This window comes from Schistocerca cancellata, chromosome 6, assembly GCF_023864275.1.
Source record: "Schistocerca cancellata isolate TAMUIC-IGC-003103 chromosome 6, iqSchCanc2.1, whole genome shotgun sequence".
NCBI classification, from domain to species: domain Eukaryota; kingdom Metazoa; phylum Arthropoda; class Insecta; order Orthoptera; family Acrididae; genus Schistocerca; species Schistocerca cancellata.
This window is the reverse complement of record NC_064631.1, coordinates 583,791,827-583,808,451: the sequence shown is the minus strand read 5'-3', so window position 1 is coordinate 583,808,451 and position 16,625 is coordinate 583,791,827.

Below are 16,625 nucleotides of genomic sequence, written 5' to 3'. Positions count from 1 at the left end.
CCGGCCACCAGCCACGTAGATGTGAACCATCACCTTTCTCATCCCCTGTTCCTCATCATTTAGGCCTCCAATTCTAGAGCACCTTTCTGTATACCATCATTGATAATATATTCCTAATTTTTTATGATTGACTTTTTTAAATTCACCGTCTCCTTTCCAGTGCTCATGCATCCCACTCCATATCCTGCACAAAAATCATGTCAGAATCACAATCGTAACCCACTTTTGAGTGTGAAAGGAGGCTGCAAAATTTCCATTTCATGTTCAGTGGTGTGTGGCTGCTCAGAAGTAATCACTGTTGTTATGCAAGCCAAAAACAGCAGCCTTGCATCACCATACAGCTGGGGATGCACGTGGTCCACATATTTTGTTACACCGGAAACTGAAGTCAACAGCGCACCTGCTGCCCATCAGCCATTGCTACCATGTGTCCACCTCACTGTGGAGACAGTACACACTGTGCATGTGTGTACTGTATGTGCACCTGCACCATTTGACATTTGCAGCCAACTGGCTGCTACCAGGGCAACTTCCCAGTCACTGCACACTAATGGTGAACCAGGTGATGGGATGTAACAAAACACTTGACAAGGTTGTGCCAACCATTGCCTGGGACAGACCAAACACATAGACACTGAACACGGCTGGCATGGCTGTCCTGCCACTGCTACCACCAAAAGATGGCACGCACCAGCTACAAGTTGCCCCATCTGTGCTGCCCTCCATTGGTGCAGCTGACCACTGTACATGTGGTGGCCAGCCAGAGATTTACTGTCTAACATCAAGCAGGATCCTGCTCTCACCTCCATGTGGGTTCTGTTCTCAATACTTGGGCATCTAACATTGTTGTCATGCATCCAGACACTCCTGTCACCCATGCTGCTGCCACACAGGTATCATGCATGCACAGCCCACAGCTAATTACATATGTCACCACTCTGTGCACTCTGCCCCACCATGGCCCCCTACATCGCCCATCCGTGCATTGTCACAATACGAGTGTACTATATGTAATGCCATGTATTAAGGTCCTGTAGCCATTTGTTTGGTGGAGAATGTTAAGAGTGAAAAGGGACTCTCAGACTGGGAAACTATAGTTTTAAATGGACAAGTACTGTGCTGTTAAATGTGTATAGAAACCAGCTTTCATTTCACATGCTGTTATTTTGAATCCTTATGACTATTACATAAAAATGTCATGAGTTCAGAAGGAGGCCACTGCATAGCTCATGACAGAATCAAGTATGTTTAGAGAGAACTTAGCTGTACATTCATAGAGTTAAAGTTTGCATGTTATCCAGTTATTTCATTTTTGTTTGTATGTGTCTGTGCCTGATGGGCAATTTTAAATTTAAATTTTTGTTTGAGTATAGTTACTGTGAGGTTGCAGGTAGGCACTTCATATGTATGTTGGTTGGATGTTTAATGCCAGTGTAATCTGGACAAATGCTTCCATTGAAACTGTGTGGTGCAGTTAGTTTCTTATCCTGATTTTAAGCTTCATTATTGTTGATGAATTACTTTTAAGTTGATACCCACTTGTCATGCTTAGTTGGTGGTTGAGATGTAGGTATATGAGGAGATGTTTATAGATGTATGTGTTTGAAAATGGTGTGTTAAGAAGATCCCAAGGTGGAGTTTTCACCAAATCTCCAGGACCTTGCAGCTTGCAGGATGTGCTGTAGCATCCAAAGAGAACTCGAGCTGCTCATGAGAAGTTTTTTTTTCCAGTGTCATGATCCTATCTATCCTCTTTATCTTTCCTATTAGTACAATTAGTATTTACAAAAACAACTTACAACTTACTGCAACAACTTATGCTCGTAGTAGTTATTGAAAGTGCTAGTTATGTCACATTCTCCCAAATACAACTGTTGTTTGTTGCACAATGAGACACTCCTCTTCAGTTTCAAAAGAGCTATTGTACACTAATGATTTCATGTAACCACATACAAAAAAGTCACAATGGATACACTGAAGACAACTTCATAATGTCTCAAATTAGCCCAAACCACATTAATGTAAAATTTGGCAGTTTATAAATACAGACCTCACTTTTGTTGTTCATTCAGTTAATTAACCTCAAAAAATTGGTTTTCTTGCCATAAAGTTTTGAAAAAGCTTATAGAAAATGTTTAATATTCTTATATATTAATGCTAAGTTTCCTAAAACAGTTTCTTCCTTTCAGGTGAAGAGCTTCTGAAATACATTCATGTACTTCCACTGGAACCCATTTACTTGCTCTACAGAAGTGTTGGAGAAGCTCATACTGCACGTGACTTACTGAATTATATATGTGGGAGTGCACAATCTGGAAGTGATTCCACTGATTGGCAAAACTGTAATAAGAATTCCACAGCATCTCTATTACTAATACGTGGAAAAAATATCTTCTGTAATGGATGTGCAATTTATTTAACAAACAACAAAATGATGGACTTTTCATGTGACACAACAAACATGATCCCTCTGACTACAACATATGAAGAAAATGTGGAACGTACAAGTTTCAGCATTATTACTCCACATATATTAGTCACTTGTATGGCCTCAGTGTGCCCACAAATACAGCCTACTGCACAACTTATATGCAATATGGATTATAAGGTGAGCTGGATTTTTTTAAAAAAAATCTTTAAATGGATGTTATAACATCTTACAGTTTTTCTTCATTATATAGAAATAATAAGCTGATCCTAATAAAAATATTCCCCCCCTCCTCCCCCCCAAAAAAGTAAATAGTATTAGTGCAACACTTCTTGGACAACTTCCTCCCCATTGGTTGACTTTTGTAAGCAGCTGGAAATTGCCCTGACTACTGTCAAATGGTTGTCAGCTGCTGTAAATCAGTGTGTTGGTAGAGCTCTCAAGAGTTGTGTACCTGTGACATTGGTACCAGAAGTACTTCAAGCACTATCCTCTCCTGTGGATCCTGTCTCCTCTGCAGAAAATATAGGATCTGTCATTACTTCTCCACTTGACTGTAAGTGGCATCTCTATGACAGATGTAGGCATCCTGTACAGGTTGTGTAGGGACCAGGGAGGACACAGGGTATTGTAAAGATCCCCCTAACCAACAAATCTGAGGCACTATCTATCACTTAAACTGAAACTGAGCCAGTGAGACTCACTTCACCTGTTTTGGTGAAACATGTTTTTTCCAGTGTCAAGAGGAGGCAAACACAAAAGTGTGGGGTCTATTAATTGTCAGCAGTTCAAACACATGGCAAATGATGGTTCTCCTTAGGGAAATGGCAGCAAGGGACAGGAATGGACATTAGGTGCATTCAGTGTGTATGCTGGGGGCCTCATTCAAGATGTTGAAGAGGCTGTTCCACCAGCCATTGATTGAACAGGGTGCAACCAACTGCTGATTGTAGCACACATTGGAATAAATGATGCCTTTCATCTGGGATCTGAAGTCATGCTTGGGTCATTCTAGCAACTGAGAAGACAAGCCTAGCTCATGGAGTTTCAACAAAGCTCACGCTTTGTAGCATTGTCCCCAGAACTGATCATTGTATTGTATTGTATTGTATTGTATTTTTTATTGGTCGTGTTGTCTACATAGCAGCTTATGTATAAGACATTGGACAAGTCAAGTTATAAATATACAGGCTGAAAGTCATTTCAAGGCATACATATTTAAGGTTACAATAATACACTTTACACATAAGTATTTATATAAAAAATTTCATAAATTTAAATATTCTTCAATGGAGTAAAAGCAGTGATGCTGTAAATATGACTTTAGATATTTTCCAAATGTATTGACCTCTGTGATAGCTTTTATGTTTTCTGGAAGTTTGTTATAAAGCTTAACTCCCATGTGAAAAGTACCTTTTTGGCATAGTGGTGTGCTTATTTGAGTCATATGTAAGTTTCTGTTTTTTCTGGTAAAGTGATCATGTATATCACAGTTTTTTTGCAGTCTCCAGTCCTTACCTATTACATTTAATTTAAAGAATAAAAGGGTTTCCATAATGTATACACATGGTAATGGAGGAATACCAGATGTCTTAAACAGGGGTTTACAAGAGTCTCTAGGATTGCACCCAAACAAGATTCTAATGACCCTTTTTTGTAGTATAAAAGTGCTTATTAGCTGATTTAGAGTTTCCCCAGAAGGTGACCCCATATCTAAGATGAGAATGAAAGTACGCATGATATGCATTCAATATTGTTTCCTCACTACAGCATGATTTTAATGAACGAAGAAGGTAACATGTTTTGCTCAGTTCTGCATTTAGATATTCAATATGCTTATTCCATCTGATGTTACTCTGTAGCCAAAGTCCTAAGAATTTGGTTTCAGTATTGTTACCAACTGGTTCATCATTGATAGAGACTGATGGAATAAACATGTTCTTGTTAGCAACATAGTGGAATTTTAGAGCCATGGCTTTCTTACTGTTAATTACAAGCTGATTACTCTGTGCCCAGCTGCTAATTTGTTTCGTGACTGCATTTACTGTCTGCTGTAACTGTTCATTGTCATCTCCTTTTAGTAAAATCATGGTGTCATCGGCAAATATGATTGTTTTGTGTGCATCAACATTTAAGCTTAGATCATTTATGTACAGAAGTAACAGAAGGTGTCCCATTACTGATACTTGGGGTACACCACATTTAATTTGTTTATAGTCAGATAAGTGATACAGTTTTTAGTTCAATATTTATGTTCTTGATGCACACTGTCTGCTTATGATTTGTCAGGAAGGAACTGATTCACTTGTTGGACAGACCTCGAATACCATATCTTTCAAGATTTGATAGCAGAATTTTATGGTCCACCATGTCAAAAGCTTTTGACAAGTCAATAAATACTACAATTGTTTCCTGTTTTTTGTCCATCAGGTTTAGGATGGAATTGATGCACTCATAGACAGCAGTTGTTGTTGACCTCTTATTTCTGAATCCATGTTGTTCATTACAAAAGATGATGTTTTCATTTATAAATTTCTTAAGTTTGTCATACATAACTCTTTCCAGTACTTTAGAGATGCAGGAGGAAACTGTGATGGGTCTGTACTTGTTTACATTGTCTTTATCCCCTTTTTATATACAGGAATAACTTTTGATGTTTTCAACACATCGGGGAAAGTGCCTGCCTGAAGTGAGCAGTCACGTAAGTGTGTGAGTACTTCAATTAGGTTTGATGCACTCTTCTTTAACATTGTTGCAGGTATACCATCAATACCTGCTGATTTGGAATATTTTAGTCCTTTTATTGCTTTAGCTACTTCATCTTGTGAAACAGAACCGATGTACATTGATTCTTTACATGCACTTATTTTATATTTATTTGCCTGGGTGCTCTTAAAGTTTGATTGTAACATATTATCAGCAACACCTGTGAAAAAGTTGTTAAATGTGTTGGCTACATCTAAGGGGTTTGTTACTTTTTTATTTTTATGTGATAGTGTTATATTTTTGCAAGATCGTCTGTATTCTCCACATTCTTTTTTATAACACTCCACATAGCCTTTGATTTATTAGCTGGATTATAAATGATTCCATCATGATGCATTGTTTCTGCTGCTTTTATTACTTTTCTTAATATTTTGGCCCTTTTGTTCTGAGTCAAGTGGAAAGACTGAACCAGAGTTTTCAAAGGTTCTGTGACAAGCTAGTCTGCAACTTTCTGGACTTGCACCATAGGACTAACAACTGTAGGGTCCTCCCAAATGGGTCAGGTGTGCACTACAGATCAGCGGTTGCTACTCAGGTAGCTGATTCTGTGTTGGGTGCACATGAGGTTTTTTTTAGATTAGGAGAGTCATCATCCAATCCAGGTAATGATAGCTGTAGGAAACCCAGAAGTATCAGTGTAAGCTCAAACAAAATGACTCCCACAGGTGAGATTTTTAAAATCCTAATGGTTAACTGCCAAAGCATTCGCAACAAAGCATCAGAGTTTGAAACACTCCTGAAAAGCAGTGAAGCTGACATAATACTATGTAGAGAAAGCTGATTGAAACCTGAAATTAATAGCAGTGAGATTTTTGGGGAAAATTTAAGTGTATATCAAAATGATAGCCAAATGGGAAATGGAGTTGGTGTATTTATCACAATAGACAAGAAACTCAGATACACCAAAATAGAAATTAAAGCTGTGTGTGAGATTGTTGGGTAAGACTCAGTATAAGGGGTGGGCATAAAATGATAATTGGATCCTTGTATTGCCCACCAAACTCATTGCCTGATGTAACAAAAACTTCAGAGAAAACTTCAGTTCACTTGTACATACTCGTATGTACTTGTATGTACTCGTATTCACTTGTACATACACTCGTATAAGCCACAATCATATTGTAGTCATCAGTGCTGACTTTAAATATCCAACAATCAATTGTAAAAATTACAGTTTTGTTATTGGTTGGCATGATAGACATCCTGTGAAACGTTACTAAATGTCTTCTCTAGAAAATACCTGGAACAGACAGTTTGGCTTCCCACTCATAATGGAAATATACTGGATCTAATGGCAACAAATAGAACTAACCTCTTTGAGGATATCCACATTGAAATTGGTATCAGTGACCATGATGCTGTTGTGGCAACAATGATTGCCAAAGCACAAAGGACAACCAAGACAAGCAGAAAGATATATATTTTTAGTAAACTAGATTTAAAAAATCAAAAGATTTGTATCTCAATGAGGAACTTGAATCTTTAAGCACAGAGCAGGAGCATGTAGAGGAATGATGGCTCAAGTTTAAAAGAATAATTGACCATGCATTGGATAGATAGGTACCCAGTGGAACAGTTTATAATGGGAGGGACCCTCCATAATGTACAGTCACTGTAAAGAAACTTCTAGAGAAACAGAGATTACTGCATAGTAGGTGTAAAACAAAGCATAAGGCTGTAGATAGAGATGCTGAATGAAACATGTTTGGCTCTCAACACAGCAATGCATGATGCCTTCAATAACTACTGTAGCAGAGTAATGTCAAATGATATTTCACAAAACCCAAAGAAATTCTGATCATATGTAAAGGCTGTTAATTGCACCAAAATTATGTAAAGGCTGTGTCCAGTCCCCATCAAATGAGATAGGAACTGCAATTGAGGTAGCAATCAAAAGCCAGAATGCTTAACTCAGTTTTCAAATGCTTTACAAAGTAAACCCAGGAGAATTGCCCCAATTCAGTCCTTGTACCATTGAAAAGATGAATGAAATAAATATTGGTGTCAATGATGTTGAGAAGCAGTTGAAATTGTTAAAACCTAACAAAGCTCCAAGATGTAGAGGAATCCTTGTCAGATCCTGTGCTGAATTTGTGGCTGAATTAGCCCCTCTTCTATCTTTAATCTACTATAGATCCCTTGAACAAAACTCCAGGCACAGTTCTTCTTTTTTTAATAAAAAAATAAAATAAAAAAAACACAGTTCACACCTGACAACAAGAAGGGTAGTAGAAGTGATCCACAAAACTACCGGCAAATATCCTTAACGTAGATTTGTTGTTGCATCTTAGAACATATTCTGAGCTGATATATAAAGAGGTATCTTGAACAGAATGACCTCATTGCCAGCCAGCACGGATTCTGAAAACATCGATCATGACCTACTGCAAGCTTTGGATCAAGGCGATCAGTATTTCTTGATGTCCAAAAATCATTTGATTCAGTACCACACCTATGATTATTGTCAGAAATGTGATCATATGAGGTATATGAAATTTCTGACTGGACTGAGGACTTTTTGGTATGGAGGATGCAGCATGTTATCTTGGATGGAAAGTCATTGTCAGATGTATTAGTAACTTCAGGTGATTCCCAGGGAAGTGTTTTGAGTCTCATCCTGTTCATATTGTGTATTAATGATTTTGCAGATAATATTAGTAATAACCTCAGACAATTTGCAAACGATGTTGTTAACTATAGTGAAATACTGTCCGAAAGAAGCTACGTAGATATTCAGTCAGATCTGGATAAGATTTCAAAGTGGTGCAAAGATTGGCAACTTGCTTTAAATATTCAAAAATGTAAAATTGTTCACTTCACAAAATGAAATAACATAGTATGCTATGACTTCAATGAGACCCTGTTGGAATCAGCTAACTCATACAAATACCTGTGTGTAACACTTTGTAGGGATACAAAATGGAATGATCACACAGGCTCAGTCATGACTCTACCAATAAACCAGTTAGTCTACAAAGGAGATTGTTAACAAATCACTCATGTGACCCATCCTAGAATATCGCTCAAGTGTGTGGGACCCATGCCAAATAGGACTAACAGGAGATGTTGAACATATACAGAGAAATGCAGCACAAATGGTCACAGGTTTGTTTGCTCCGTGGGAGACTGTCACAGAGTTGCTGAAGAAACTGAAGTGGCAGACCCTTGAAGATAGACATAACCTATCCTGAGAAAGCCTTTAATAAAGTTTCAAAACTGGGCTTTAACTGATGACTCTAGGAATATACTGAAGCCCTCCACGTATCATTCATAAAGGATCAGGAGGATAGGATTAGAATAATTACAGCTCGCACAGAGATATTCAGGCAATCATTGTTCCTGCACTCCATATGTGAACAAAATGTGAAGAAACCCAAATAATAGGTACAATCAGACATACCTTCTTCTATGCACTTCACAGTAGCTTGCAGAATGTAAATGTAGATAGATTCTCAACCACAACCACAGCTGGACTGTCAGAGCTGTCTCACTTATGCTTCACATTGATTAACTTGGATTACTCACTTTGAAGGCTATACAGACATGTCAGTTGTTCATTACAGTAATCACTGTGGATGATGAAGCATCCATTGTTTAGGACAGCCCACGAGGGTGCAGCAGTGTTTATTTCAGAGAAAAGGATCTTTGCTCAGCCTCACAGAATGCAAGGATGCCATAAACCCTATAAAATGCACAGTATCCCTTGGATGTAAACATTACGTAAGGGAAAGCACATGATGGCACAAAACCCATGAGACACCTGTTACATCCCAGTAATATTGGGCTTCATCTCATGTTAAAACCACTGTAGAACTGAATTTAAATTTTGTATTTTTGCACTCAAGTTTGTGAAATGCAAATTTAGTATGCGAAATGCAAATTTTTTAATTCAGTATCTGGAAATGTGTTTCAGCTTGTTTGTGCATATGTGTGTGCGCATATGCCCATGCATTTGTGTGTGTGTGAGTGAGTGTGTTACAATCATTTAATAAGACATAATTATATGTGACATATCAGATCATCGATAAGCTCCAGTTGTGATGCACTAAATAGCAGTTCACTACTATGGAAATGTTTTACAACTGTAGTTAACACTATCATTCACTATTTAATATAGTATGAGCACACATTTGCCATTAAACTTAAAAAAGTATGATTATTTTAGTGTTACAGCACAATCAATGTCATGAAAATTTAATGTTTCAAAAATGATGCAATGTTAACAAAATATGCACTATTACATGAGAATTTGGGAAAACAATGACAGATGACATAATTTTGTAGTAGAAATTTAATGTAATTTGGAACTAATTGTTTAAATCCCATATTTGCCACAAATATGTATAGAAAACAAACTTTCTCCAAAATTTTGCTTATGTCAAATATTTTTCATCCTTTTGTAATACATAAAGTTGTGCTCCAAGTTTTTTAACATGATAACTTTTAATTATGAGTCTAATGATCTATGAATTAAACTAATATTGTGAAATATCTTCATAGTTATGTAAATAGCACAGAGGCACTAGCCTCCACAGTTCAGGGCAGTGAACTCTGTACAGTTCTGTTCTGTGTGTGTTTGAGTCCAGTCTGTTATGAAGAAATATTGCTTAATTAAATTGAAATGTTCCTACTAAAGAAAAAATTGCAGTCATCATTTAGTACAGTACTCAAAGAAGATTCTTTATGCTAAAATTTCAGGCTTATCTTTCTTTAAATGCAGTGAAGACATTGTCTGCTTGTAACAATCTTTTTAAATGTTACTACTTAACTTCAGTTGGCCTGAGGTTCATCGCAGCTGTGGATGCAGCCAATAATGAGAACATCATGAAAATTTCAAGCTTGACAAATAATTTATTGACATCAGCTGACCGACAGAACTGACATAATTGCAAAACAACTGACAAAACTAAGCTAAACTGAACTGAACTGCAATCTCTTGAAGTAAGCAAAAAATTGACTGACCCCCCCCCCCTGCCCCCCCTTTCCCTGACAGCATCACTTTATATACAATTTTAACAATCGCTACCATTGTTAATTTATTACAAAATATAACTTACAATTAAAAACAATTTCATCTAAACTAACTGCTGTTACATTTGTACAGGTTATAAAATACAATTTCAAATAACATAATGTTTTTATCATCATCTTGGTTTTACATGTGAAAATTAATTCACAATCTGATTTCAACAATTATTTTGATTTTATTTTAATTTCAAAATTAGTGACTGTATGGATTTTATTACTAACATTTGTTCAATGTATACACACTGTGCTTTGCAAGATTCTATAACTTAAATACACAAGTTTTCCCAAATACCGGAATTTTAGTAAATTTGGGTGGTGTAACTAACAAGAAGTAAATAACTGCGTAATTTACAAGCATAATTAATTACAATGAATTACATAAAAATGAATAATGAATGAAATTACATCACTGGATAATGATTGTTATTTTAATTTGAATTGTAATGAGGTTTTTGTGTTATTGTATTTACAAATTGCAATTATGGTAATTAGAGGACTTATTTATTTATGCTAACATTTCCACAGCCTCTTAATATTTGTTGCTAAACATTTATTACTTCAATTTCACAATCTGATATTTAATTTGGTATATACACACATTTTTGTTAATGACAACAATCTAATAACAATCGCGAAAATGTGTGTCATTCCAGAATATTCTATATGCATTTACAAAGAAGAACAAGAACAGGTTTTTGGGCAAACTGAACTGAACAACACCTGTAAAAATACACATAAAAGGCCCTAGGAAGCACTGAATTGTACAATAAATACACAGATGCATATAAAAAAGTTGGTATCAGACAGTTCATAATGATCTTGGGGCAGACTGTTGCATAAATGCTCAAGAACTGAAAGATGAGTATCAGTAATGTGACTTTTTGCTACAGTTCTGCTGTAGTTTGTAACAAGCTTCAAAAGTTATCTGAAGCAAAATACAGTGTTTGAAACACTCCTTAAATCAAAAGGGCTTATCTAATCCTTCATACAGAAGCTGGCTAAAACCTGAAAATGACTGCAGTAAGATTTTTGGGGTAAATCTAAGTGTACATTGAAAGGATAGGTTAATATGAAGTGGAGGTGGTGTATTCACTGTCATTAACTAGAAACTCAGAACCACTGACACAGAGACTGAAGGTGCTTGCGGGATAGCTTGGGCAAGGCTTAATATCATGGTTGGCTATAAACTTTTAATTTGATCCTCCTGTCAATCTTAAACTCACTCCAGGTCTGGCAGTAAACTTTAGAGAAAACTTCAGCTCACCAGAAAGTATGTTCCCGAGTCGTATTGTCATTTTTTAATTATACTAAAAATCATTTAACAGCTGATGAGGATCATTACTGTTCTTGAAAGGTGAGTGTCACAATACATCCTGTGAAACAATAAAAATGTTTACTCTGAAAATTGCTAAGAATGAATAGTGTGGAAGCTCACTCATGAAGAATATATTAGATCTAATGGCAACTATCCCCATTGTAACTGGTATCATTGACCATTGGACAGTTAAATCAGCAATATTTACTAAGGTAGAAGGGCAGCTAAACGGTTGAAAGATTTACATGTTCAGTAAACTAGATGGAGAGGCATTTAGCTCTAAGCAGAAGACAGTAGAGAAACTGTAGTTTAAGGTTTGAAGAATAGCTCACCAGACAGTGTTAGATGTGTACTGATCACACTTGTTCTTCTTGATGGGAGTGACCCTCCACAGGATACAATCTCCATGAAGAAGCTTCTAAGGCTACAGCAACTACTAACAAGGGAACCTCCCCATTGCACCCCCCTCAGATTTAGTTATAAGTTGGCACAGTGGATAGGCCTTGAAAAACTAAACACGGATCAATCGAGAAAATAGGAAGAAGTTGTGTAGAACTATGAAAAAATAAGCAAAATATACAAACTGAGTTGTCCATAGTAAGATATGCAACATCAAGGATAGTGTGAGCTCAGGAGTGCCATGGTCCCATGGTTAGTGTGAGCAGCTGTGGAACAAGAGGTCCTTAGATCAAGTCTTCCCTCGAGTGAAAATTTTAATTTTTTATTTTCAGACAATTATTGTCTGACAAACTCTTATGTTTTCATCACTTTTTTGGGAGTGATTATCACATCCACAAGAAAACCTAAATCAGACAAGGTAGAAGAATCTTTTTACCCATTCACCAAGTGTACAAGTTAGGTGGGTCGACAACATGTTCATGTCATGTGACGCACATGCCGTCACCAGTGTCGTATAGAATATATCATATGTGTTTACCTGTGGAGGAATCAGTTGACCTATGACCTTGCAATCAAATGTTTTCGGTTCCCATTGGAGAGGCGCGTCCTTTCGTCTACTAATCGCACGGATTTGCAGTGCGGTCGCAAAACACAGACACTAAACTTATTACAGTGAACAGAGACATCAATGAACGAATGGACAGATCATAGCTTTGCGAAAATAAAAAAAGTAAACTTTTCTCGAGGGAAGACTGGAACCAAGGACCTCTCATTCTGCAGCTACTCACACTAACCACGGGACCACGGCGCTCCTGCACTCTTAATATCCTAGATGTTGCCTATCTTGCACATGGACTACTCAGTTTGTATATTTTGCTTATTTTTTTCATAGTTCCACACAACTTCTTCCTGTTTTCTTGATTGATCTGCGTTCAGTTTTTCAAGGCCTATCCACTGTGCCAACTTATAACTAAACCTGAGGAGGGTGCGATGGGGAGGTTCCCTCGTAAGTAACAGGTATAATGCAAAGGATAGGTGCTAAATGAAATGTGGCTATCAAAAGGAAAGCTTTTTAATGATTAATTTAGCAGAAACATCCAAAACACTTCTCACAAGATGCAAATACATTCTAGTCATTTGTGAAGGCAGTTCGTGGCACTAGCATAATGCCCAGACTCTCTCAAATGACTCAGGATCTAAAATTTAGGGTAGAAAAGCAAAACCAGACATGCTAAACTCTGTTTTCAAATGTTACTATAGAAAGGATGTCCTAGAAATACTACCTCAAGGTAATCCTTGCACCACTGTAAAATGGCATGGGTATTATTGTTAGGGTATTAAGGAACAAATGAAATCATTAAAATTGAGCTAGGCCTAATGGAATCCTGTCACACTCCACACGGAATTTATACTGGAGTTAGACCCTCTTTTAACCACATATGCTGAAGGTCCACAAACAGAAAACTGTTCCCAGTACATCAAAGAAATCACAGATTACACAGCAGAAGCATAAATCTGTGGAACTTAGGATATGGATGGGTGTAGAATATTGAATACATGAGACATACATAGGGACGTGCCACTTTATTGAAGACAGTTACATGAGACATCTACTCATCAACACAGCACTGTGCTTATTAAATAGTCAGAGAGAGTTCACAGAGCCACTTTCACAGGTCAGTGATGTTGTTGTCATGGTTGATAGAAATTACATAGTGCCACCCCCTCCCCCCACCCCCCACCCCCAGCAGTGTCAAGCACAATGAAGGAAATGAAGTAGCAATGCCAAGGTGAATGAGGTGACATGGATGTCAGTCGGCATTGGGCATTGTGTATGGCAAGTTTGCCAGACCAACTGGATAATGACAGGCCATGAAGGAGGGCACGTTTGGACCTTTTTTTACAGGTCTGAATATTTTCTGGACAACTATGTAATGGCTGGGATAGAAACCAGGCATGGCTGGATATTTCCTCATAAGAGGGGAGGTGCATATCCATGTGACCAGTCATGCCATGGCTTGTACTTTCACAAGACATGATTGCATCATTTCTTGAAGCTGTGGTGTGCACTGTATGAATGCTGAACAGGTGGCATATCTGTGGCTGATGTGAAAATGCCCACCCAACGTGTCCACCTGGGACCCCAGTGGTGCAATCATAGAGCGGGGGCATTGGATGTTAATTGCTAGGATGTCAGCATATAGAGGGATACCAAAGCGACTTTGATCTGATCAAAGTGGTGGTGTGTGTTGAGAGGGCAGTGCGATTTATTGGGAATCACTAATTTATTAGCCAGTGTGAACTACACTCCTGGAAATTGAAATAAGAACACCGTGAATTCATTGTCCCAGAAAGGGGAAACTTTATTGACACATTCCTGGGGTCAGATACATCACATGATCACACTGACAGAACCACAGGCACATAGACACAGGCAACAGAGCATGCACAATGTCGGCACTAGTACAGTGTATATCCACCTTTCGCAGCAATGCAGGCTGCTATTCTCCCATGGAGACGATCGTAGATATGCTGGATGTAGTCCTGTGGAACGGCTTGCCATGCCATTTCCACCTGGCGCCTCAGTTGGACCAGCGTTCATGCTGGACGTGCAGACCGCGTGAGACGACGCTTCATCCAGTCCCAAACATGCTCAATGGGGGACAGATCCGGAGATCTTGCTGGCCAGGGTAGTTGACTTACACCTTCTAGAACACGTTGGGTGGCACGGGATACATGCGGACGTGCATTGTCCTGTTGGAACAGCAAGTTCCTTTGCCGGTCTAGGAATGGTAGAACGATGGGTTCGATGATGGTTTGGATGTACCGTGCACTATTCAGTGTCCCCTCGACGATCACCAGTGGTGTACGGCCAGTGTAGGAGATCGCTCCCCACACCATGATGCCGGGTGTTGGCCCTGTGTGCCTCGGTCGTATGCAGTCCTGATTGTGGCGCTCACCTGCACGGCGCCAAACACGCATACGACCATCATTGGCACCAAGGCAGAAGCGACTCTCATCGCTGAAGACGACACGTCTCCATTCGTCCCTCCATTCAAGCCTGTTGCGACACCACTGGAGGCGGGCTGCACGATGTTGGGGCGTGAGCGGAAGACGGCCTAACGGTGTGCGGGACCGTAGCCCAGCTTCATGGAGACGGTTGCGAATGGTCCTCGCCGATACCCCAGGAGCAACAGTGTCCCTAATTTGCTGGGAACTGGCGGTGCGGTCCCCTACGGCACTGCGTAGAATCCTACGGTCTTGGCGTGCATCCGCTGCGGTCCGGTCCCAGGTCGACGGGCACGTGCACCTTCTGCCGACCACTGGCGACAACATCGATGTACTGTGGAGACCTCACGCCCCACGTGTTGAGCAATTCGGCGGTACGTCCACCCGGCCTCCCGCATGCCCACTATACGCCCTCGCTCAAAGTCCGTCAACTGCACATACGGTTCACGTCCACGCTGTCGCGGCATGCTACCAGTGTTAAAGACTGCGATGGAGCTCCGTATGCCACGGCAAACTGGCTGACACTGACGGCGGCGGTGCACAAATGCTGCGCAGCTAGCGCCATTCGACGGCCAACACCGCGGTTCCTGGTGTGTCCGCTGTGCCGTGCGTGTGATCATTGCTTGTACAGCCCTCTCGCAGTGTCCGGAGCAAGTATGGTGGGTCTGACACACCGGTGTCAATGTGTTCTTTTTTCCATTTCCAGGAGTGTATGATAGGGGGCCTGTGTGGTGTCTCTCCATTATGGACTGGTGGTTATGAGGAGGCATGAATGATGGGTACCAATCAATTTTGGTCAAAGTTGGTGTATGCAGAGATGCAATCGTGGAGTCTGGCATTGCTGAGGTGAACCCATGTCGGGAAGAGATGCTGAAGTTGTCGGTAACAGTCAGAGTGAATAGTGTAATTGACAGTGGTCGCACCAGTGTCATGTTGCATTTGATTTCTCTGATGTGTCCTGAATGTGGTGTTGTAAGGCATCAACAAGTTGTGGTAGGGGGTCAGCACTCAAATGTGTAACAGGTGAACATAGTCAGTGGAGTCTGTGATGTCATGTGAAGACCAGCAGCGGACTATGATTGAGCTGCATTCTGGTGAGTCATGTGGAAGAGATGTGGCAACAGTGTGCCATCCAGCCAGAGGTGCATACTTGAAAATGACAGCAGCAGAGAGCCCAGGTGATGTACTGTAGTGTGTGTTTTGTTGCATGTCAGGGATCAGTGACAGTGCAGATTCTGGGTGGAGCAGGGAATGGGTGTTGTTGGACATCAGGCAGGTGTGACTGGTTGGCAGGACCATGGTCAACCTTGCACTGCGACACTTGTTGTTATAATGGTTGTCTGTCAAGACCATGAGCTGCTTGTGTGCCATGGTGAGGGCAGTGAATGTGTAGTTACTACATTGCGAGGACAAAGCAATCTCCATACAGAGTGCATCCGATGATGCACGGCAGTCAGCTTAGTGTTGGTGAATCACCAAGATCTCATCAGCTGATGAGGCACACTGCTTTAGTGCCTTGACAAATATACAATTGTCTTCCTGTTATTTGTCTTGAATGGTCAGTGTATCTGGCAAGGGCAGAAGCACCAGGGCAAAAGGTTCCAGAATGCAGCCCACATATACAAGTACAGGAGCATGGAGTGATGCACAAACAAAGAGAGTATAATTGGTGCAGAAATT